Source organism: Pezoporus flaviventris, unplaced genomic scaffold (genome assembly GCF_033815535.1).
Source record: "Pezoporus flaviventris isolate CSIRO_AGI_PZ_B2104156 unplaced genomic scaffold, CSIRO_AGI_Pfla_v1 ptg000096l, whole genome shotgun sequence".
Lineage (NCBI taxonomy): Eukaryota > Metazoa > Chordata > Aves > Psittaciformes > Psittacidae > Pezoporus > Pezoporus flaviventris.
The window spans coordinates 122810-130634 of record NW_026892644.1 but is presented as its reverse complement, the minus strand read 5'-3'; the positions used below and the strand labels follow the sequence as shown (position 1 = coordinate 130634).

General features: G+C 41.1%; 1 long non-coding RNA gene across 1 annotated transcript; it reads left to right on the top strand.

Moving 5' to 3' along the window:
- Positions 1 to 406: 406 nt before the first annotated feature.
- LOC133281180 (uncharacterized) lies at positions 407 to 7235 on the top strand. The gene is made up of 3 exons (XR_009747413.1): positions 407 to 461; positions 6051 to 6195; positions 6776 to 7235. It is a non-coding gene; the product is annotated as an uncharacterized LOC133281180 (long non-coding RNA).
- Positions 7236 to 7825: the final 590 nt, after the last annotated feature.

The following is a 7825-nucleotide window of genomic DNA, read 5'->3' as shown; positions in this document are numbered from 1 at the left end:
TGGACAGTTGACATACCGGCAGAAAAAGATGAAAAGAGGGGGTTATGAAAAAAAACAAATAGAGGGGGATGCTGCCGCTTGAATCCTCCGAGCCATCCCCTCCGGCTAAGAGCCGGTACTACGGAGGAGAGGAGAGGCGAGGGGAGCCGCTCCTCCCCGCTCCATCCCGCCACGGGCCGGGGAGCGGAGACTAAACATCGGCCATGTTGTGTCCACGCCGCCTCCTCCTGCCCAGTCTTATCGGGTGAAGAAGGAACTGGCGGCTTGCCAAGCCGCCGGTCGCCAGGCCGGTGTCAGGCGAGGGCAAAGTTTATTGTTCAGCGGTGGCGTTTGTATCTCGTGAGGTGGTGGTGCCCTGTTATTTCTTATTTATTTTCCCTTGTGTCGTCGTCCTTCCCCCCCCCCATCTCAGCCTGTCAGCGACCGGGTCCGACGGCTGAGGAGCGCCCGCGCGGCAGCAGGTAGCACCGGCTTCGCCCCTCACCCCGCAGCCTTCTCTCCTTTTTCCTCCTCCTCTCCCCCCCAGCTTCATTCTCTCTAGGCACCGTGAAGTACAAATAACGCGGCGAGCTTTAGCCAAAACAGGCATGTGCGCGGAGCCGGGCGAACAAAAGCCTTTATTTATGTATTTGAGCCCGCGCACGGCCGAGGAGGAGCCTTTGTGCGCTCGGGCTTCACGCACATCAGAAGGGAGGCGCCGCGCTGCGTTCCGCGGGCTGGACGCGGCCCGTCTGTGAACGCCGCGGGACGGCCGCGGGGCTCATTAATAATTGCGAACGGTTCGCCATCTCCATATTTAAATCGCGAAGCGGCGGATGATTAATTAAAGGGGGGGAGGAGGGGGGGGGGAGAGAGAGGAAAAATAACCCCACAAGGCGCAGGAGGCAAGGCCCGCCCGCGTTAACTCCTTCCCGCCCGGGCGGCACGGTGAGGGGCGCGCAGGCCGCCCTCAACACCCTACCCCCGCCTCGGCCGCGGCCTGGGAACTTGCGGGGAATATTAATTCCGCTATTTTTGTGTGGTTGAGCGACCACGTGAGGCTCTGAATAGCCTTGAACTAATGAGGAGAATTCGCCGCAGATCCACTTGTCATTAGGCTTTTCATCGGGGAGAAAAGGGGGAGAAATACAATTAAAAAATGGTTTATGAATTTTAGCGCGGTTGTAAATGGGCGTATTTTATTTCAGTGAGGTTAAAGGAATATTTACAAAGTTACTTCTACAAAGAAATGCTGCAATTAAAATCCAGTAAAATGTGTAATTTAAACTCATTGGAGCGCTCCGAACTAAGGAAATACTTCACGGCGAAACGCTGTGATTAGCTTGTATGCAGGATCCCAGATCCTCAGACATAAATGAGGATGAGTAATAAGGATGCTGTATACAGTAATCAAAATATTTAATGATAATTTATCAGCGAGCTTAAACTTCAGATTATTCTGTTTCCCCAAGCACTTGGTTTTCAGATCTAAGTGTAACAGATGCCAGATTTTTATTAATTTTTTATTATTTTGTATTATTTTTATTCCTCGAAGAGGCAGGCTGTATTTCTGACCTTCCTGCTGCCACCCCTGCGCCTGCCCTTGCCTCTTATTCACTGCCCCATGCTTGGCATCTTAACTGTTTGATTTTTGCAATCTCTCCATACTCTGATGTCCAGTTATTCCAGAATCTCACCTGTAACTGTTTAGTGGTTTATCCCCATTTAACCTTTAATTTCCTTGGTTAATGTTTAGTCCTGCACAGCAGACAAGTACTTAATTTGGCTGGAGGGTTTGCAAAATAGATGAACTGTGCGCCAAACTGAAGCCATCTTCTTTTGTTAAGCCAAGGACGTATTTATATGACTTACTAAGAGCCTTTGCAGAATATAAATCGTGGCTATTACTTGCCAGGTGGCTCCAATTATTCCACTGGAATAATCTCTCCAGGGAAGTGATGGATTCCCCAACACTGTACATTCTAGGCTTTGGCTGGACAGGGTGCTGGGGCATCTAGTCTAGGCCATGCTTTGCTTAGAAGGGTTGGACCAGATGATCCTTGAGGTCCCTTCCAACCTGATAGTGTATGATTCTATGATTCAAACAACCTGAGTTTATCCAGGCATGATTGGATGGAATGAAGTATTGGATGGAGCTAGTTACGCTTCATCTTCTTCGTATGGTCAGTTTGCAACTCAGTACCAAGTTTGTCCTGAGAAGCTGTAATCCCATTGATATTATTCAGCATATAAATTAACATTCTAACAAAGATGAAAGGGAGAGGCTACAAAGTGAAACAAATGCACCTATAAGGCCCCAGTTTAGGACCCTAATCCACAGATGATTGGTATTAGAAAGAAATTTTCCCCTTCTACATATTCATAAATGCATGCCTAGTGAAGACCTGAACTACTTCTAATGCATTTGGTAACTGCTCCAACAATAGGAGAGAGGTGAGATACCAGTGGTCTGATCAGGGATGGCAAATTTTTATGTTTTCTTCCTGCTAACAACATTCTGTGAAAGTTGTTACTGGGTGTAATCTGTTTATCCTTGTAATACCTGAAGCCACACTGAGCAGCTTACCAAAATCTGTAACTACCACTACCAAGAACATTTTCTTCCCGTTTGCAGATCAGAATAAAGTATATTCTGCTGTGCAATATGAAGAGCAACTTGCTATACCCAAATGTTTTGCATTTGAGTTGGCATCCAAAAGTAAACAATCAAACACAATGCATGCTGAGAAAATCCTAGCCTTTAGATTTAGACTTAGGAAGGCAGGGCCAAACTATTGAGATAGGTATTTGGTTTTAGAGGCTACAGAATTCTTTGGAGGACATAATCTTTTAGCTATAAAAATGTTGATAAATACTTGGTCTGAAATGAACAAAAAGCTTGCAATTCTTTCTTAGGAAGTTTGCTCAATGTAGTCACAAGAGTAAATACCAAATATTTTGTTACAGCAAGTGAAACGCTTCATATACCAAAATGTTCTCTGCTCTCAGTGTCCATGTATATTTACTAGTTTTCTCCTGTTTAAAGTAGCATGATACTGTTGCAGCTAATATTAACTAAATAGTTAAAGACGCATGGATAAAACATCAGTAAGACTTTAATTTCTTATTTCTAAAGTAATTTTCAGACCATGTAAAAATGTGTTTTTAAAAGAATTAAAGGTATACTGAGGGTGTTAAAACTGGAAAAGTCAGTAACAATTTTAGTAAGTTTTTTCTCATTTCATACATATATGTTCAATTACAGACTTCTCAGTATTATGAAGCTTATATGGGAACTGGCTAGTGATTCCAAACCGAACATGCTGGCTTAAAATGATTTCTGTGCTTTGTAGTTGAAAGGAGTATAGGGAAGCTGCACAGTCTTCTCTTATTAAATTCTAATGGAAAAAATACTCCCTTAAAAAATCTTCACTACATTATTAAATGATCCAAAAATATGATAGGTGGGGCTAGCTAGCACAACTGCCAACCGTTATGATTGCCACATACCTCCTGTTACAAGACTGCATTTTCAGTTGCTTAAAGACTTTGCTAAACCTAAACTGTTTGGCTGAAAATTTCCCTCACCAGGTGTGTGCCTCAGGGATAACTTATTTGAAAATCTGCAGCCAAACAGCTTAGACCTTTCCAAGAACAAGCCTACCCAAGCATCGATTGTTGGGTCCATGCTGGCAAATTACAGAAACCTTTTCTTTGAGAAGCTCCTGCACCGTCGTGTTTGGGTAGAGATTAGGATGGAAGGTAACCTGTTAAGGAAGTAAATTTTGCTGCCTCACTCCAGCCAGGCTTTAAGCATTTGAAAGCTTTGTGTATATTTGCTAGGCCCTTGCTGAAGTTCAATAGGAAAAATTCCCAAATATCCCACCACTTTCACTAAACGTGCTGTTTCCTCAGAGCTGTCCAGGTTGATGAGACGGTACATAAGCCTACCACATGTTCTGCACTGGAACTGTATAATTCAACCCTGTAATGGCTGAACTAGGCTCAATCAGAAGAACCGATCCAGGTACCACAAAGCAAGCATTTTTGGCTTTTCTTACTTCTCCTGCTTGCATCCAGACAGTCTAGTGGAAGTTGTTTGGTTTCAGCATGGAAGAATTAATGATATCAGACCAAAATAGAATAAAAAGAAGGGTGAAGGAAGCAGGTTGGGTGCAGAAGATGGGAGCAGGCTCTCAGTCTGAGCAGGCAAGCTAAAACTATTTTCCAAAAGAAATTGGACTTCTTGGCTGGGGAAGCAAATGGGAGCAGGCAGAATAAAAGGCAGTGCTTAGAAGCCAGGATGTTGTCAAGAGAAAAGAGGGAATCACCAACAACTCTGTGTTGTTTCTCTATAGATGTGCTTTAAATAGGCAATTATCTGCTTATTGCCATCAGTTGGCCCAAGTAGCTGGGCACTATGGGGCAGCTCAGAATATTCCAATCCTTCTAATGACTCATTTGGATGTTACTAGACTGCTACAAGATAATATCTCTGTAGATACAATTTGCTTTTAAACTCCCCCATCCTACAAAAAATGACATACACAAGCACGTGCCCTCACACACACACACAGATATGCATACGTGTTTTAAAACAACTGTTAATCTTGTTCACACAGGATTAAGGAGTATAGAATCAAGAAAAAAAAAAAAAAAGAGGAGTAAAATCTACTGTGCAGCAGCATTTCTACTATACGGCCCTTGCATGATACAGTTCTCCCTCACAAGCCTGGATGCCGTGTTTCGTGCTGGGTCACAGCTTCAGTAAGTGAATGGAACAAAACAATGCCAATATTACCAGCTACTCTATTTTGTATTCTCCCCTATGAACAAGGTGCAGCCCCATGTTTTACTTACTGGATGTGTCTCAAACTACCCACCGGCACCTGAATTACAAGGTTTTCCTGTGGCAGTTCTTACCATTGTAGTCCTTGAATGCTTCTCAGAGATCCACTAATTGATCTTAATGGAAATTCTGTGAACTAAGGAGAGATACTACCCACATCTCACAGTAAGAATCTGGCACAAGTAGCCCCTCTATTCTGGAAGCCCAAACTGAGAGATGAAGAACTTGGCTTTTCAAGTTATTTGGCTTTTATAAAGTACCACATACATACATTGGCACTGCTTGTTGAAAGCACCTTTCCCCTAGATTTCACTGGCAGTGTCAAATGCTTGCCATAGTTCACAACCAAATAAGAATACAAGGAACCAAAATTAACAGACTTCTAATTTGAGAGTGTTAAAAAACAAAAGTAGAATACTTGATCTAATGTGTTTCTGCCAAATCCACACACCTCCTTCTTTACAAGGCAAAGTTTTAAAGCAAGTACTACCATGCGTTAGGGGGTTATGTAACATTTCCCATTACCCCAGTTCAATAAAACTTGTTTTCTCAGCATTACGGTGTTGGAACACAATATAAAATAAGTTTTAAAAACTATTTTCTATCCTTTAATATCTTTTTTTTAAGCAAATATTAAGATTTGGGGGAGGAGTGACTCATAAGTTGCGGAGTTGGCAATACAAGTAATGCCTTAGGGGGAGGTGTAATGGGTTGCTGAGCCTTTCCTTTTTTGTGTTTGAGTGAATTGCAGTACACATGGGTTATGATTCACGGTTGCTGTAACTGATGACTGCTCAGTGGTCCACATGGACTGACTCAGGTGTTCTGAACCAAGGGCAAATACTCACAGCACCAAGTGCCCACAAATAATATTTGCCAGGCCAAAAAGACATCAACTTCCCTCCTTATTTTGCACAAAAAGAAGATTGGAAGAGTACAGAGAATGCACATTTCTTTTCCATTAATAGAAGTGGGAGGATGCATGGTCAGAGCAGCCAGGGGAAGACCATAGTGCTCTTACTGGAAAGTCTGCTGATATCGGAGTTTGTGGTTATTTTTTATGACTGTTATTCCAGCAGCACTTTGCTCAATTTGTTCTGCATCTTCTCAGTTTTCATTCTTTTTTCTTGAATATTTTAAGCATTTTGAAGAGTGCCTAGAGCTGAAAATCGTTACTCAAAGAAACCTGTATGAACATGAATGCCAACGTTAACTTTTACAGGCATCTTTGAAACACTCTGCTTGCAGTACTGCTTTAACCTAGCTATAGAAGCAAAATTCAAAATGGGACAAATCCAAAAATCATGGAAAACATGAGTTGTGAAGTTAAATGTGAGAGCATTTGAAAAGAAAAATGTGTTTTCAAGGTGAGTGATTTTGTAAGAACTCATTGCAAAGAGATCTAACCGTCTTGATAGCAACAGGAAACCTTGAGCACCAAAAGACAGGCTGGGTCTTTGGAAGAATAAGCTTCTACATCATAATAATAATCATCCATAGCATAAAGATGCAGACAGCAAAGATCTTTGAACTGAAGTGTGGTCAGATGACAGTTTCCAATAGGAGACATGGTATGCTTTAGGGAAGCAGCAAACAGTTGCCTAAGGATATGCTAGATTTAAATTACTCTCCAAGCATGATGACAATAGGCAAAATATTGGTAACATGATTTCTGGTAGAAGGAGCAGCATCTTCTCAATGGAATAGTAATGACCATTTGGGTTGAAATGTTCTTAGTACGGTGCTATAGTGTGAAAACAACCTTGCTCAGGGCAAGCTTGACCAAGGCTGAAGAAATTACTCCTAGAAACAATTCAAATAGTCCAAACAGAATTTTTAAAGAACTGAAGCATAATTTTGAAGGCACTCTTCTGATCTATGATCTGGATAAATGAAAATTCATGTTCTTCCTTACAAATTAGTTTGCTCATTCTTGTTGTATGCTAGGACTTCTCTACAACTTCTCAAAAAATCCACTCACATTCTGGAATCCTAGATGATCTACATGGAAGAAATGTCCCAAACTAACTTGAATTGTTGGCTAGTCTTTGAACATTTTCAATGAAAATATCCTCAAACCGCTTGCATGTGAGAGCAGCTCTTCCATTTACTTATGGAATGTTACAGAGCATTTCTTACAGAAAGGTTACTTTTCATTTTTAAAAATGTTTCTTTGGAAAAGGTACAACTTACCTCACTGCACTCTCATAACTGGGGAAAATTAATCTGGTCTAATGAAGAAAAAATAGGAAAACTAGGAGTTAAAGTTGCTATGCTTACCATACTCACTATTAATTTGGAAAGGTAAAAAGGCAAGTGAAAAAAAAGTGCGTAAGAGATGAGAAAGTACTGGGGCTTCCTTCTTAATGTGGTTCCGCAGCACTCAACTGTGGTTTATACTCAGAGTACAAGTGCAACATATTCTGGAGCAAGACATACACTCCTGGGAAGTAAGGCTGATACCTAAGTAGAAAAACAGTGGAAGAAATGGAAAAAAAAAACCCAAACCCAAACAGTCCTCTGTTCAATGAATTGAAAAAGTCAAAATCAACCAACCAGGAATTTAAGGCAATCTAGTTAAGTGCTATTTCCTAGCTTGTGTTTCTTTTTCTCACAGAGTTCAGTGTTATTGAAACACTGCTTTTTGTTTATGAATTTACTTCTAGGATAGGACTGCTTGACAAGCAATGTTTATGCATTTTGTCATATGTCATTAGTTTCTTTCACATTAACTATGCGTGCTGACACAAAAAGATACTTCCACTTTTTTAGTCTAAATAGATTAATTTTGGAATTCTTTTAAAATAAAATAGATAATGAAAAATGGGGTGGAGTAATGCAATCAATGTGAATTCAATTGCATTTTTAAGCATATTCTGACATTTGAAAAAATGGCCAAAAACATTCTGCCTGCTTGTTTTTATACAGATACATCTGTCAGAAATTCACACACAAGCTTGTATGGGACTCCTAGTATTGTGTGTGTTGTAAAATAAA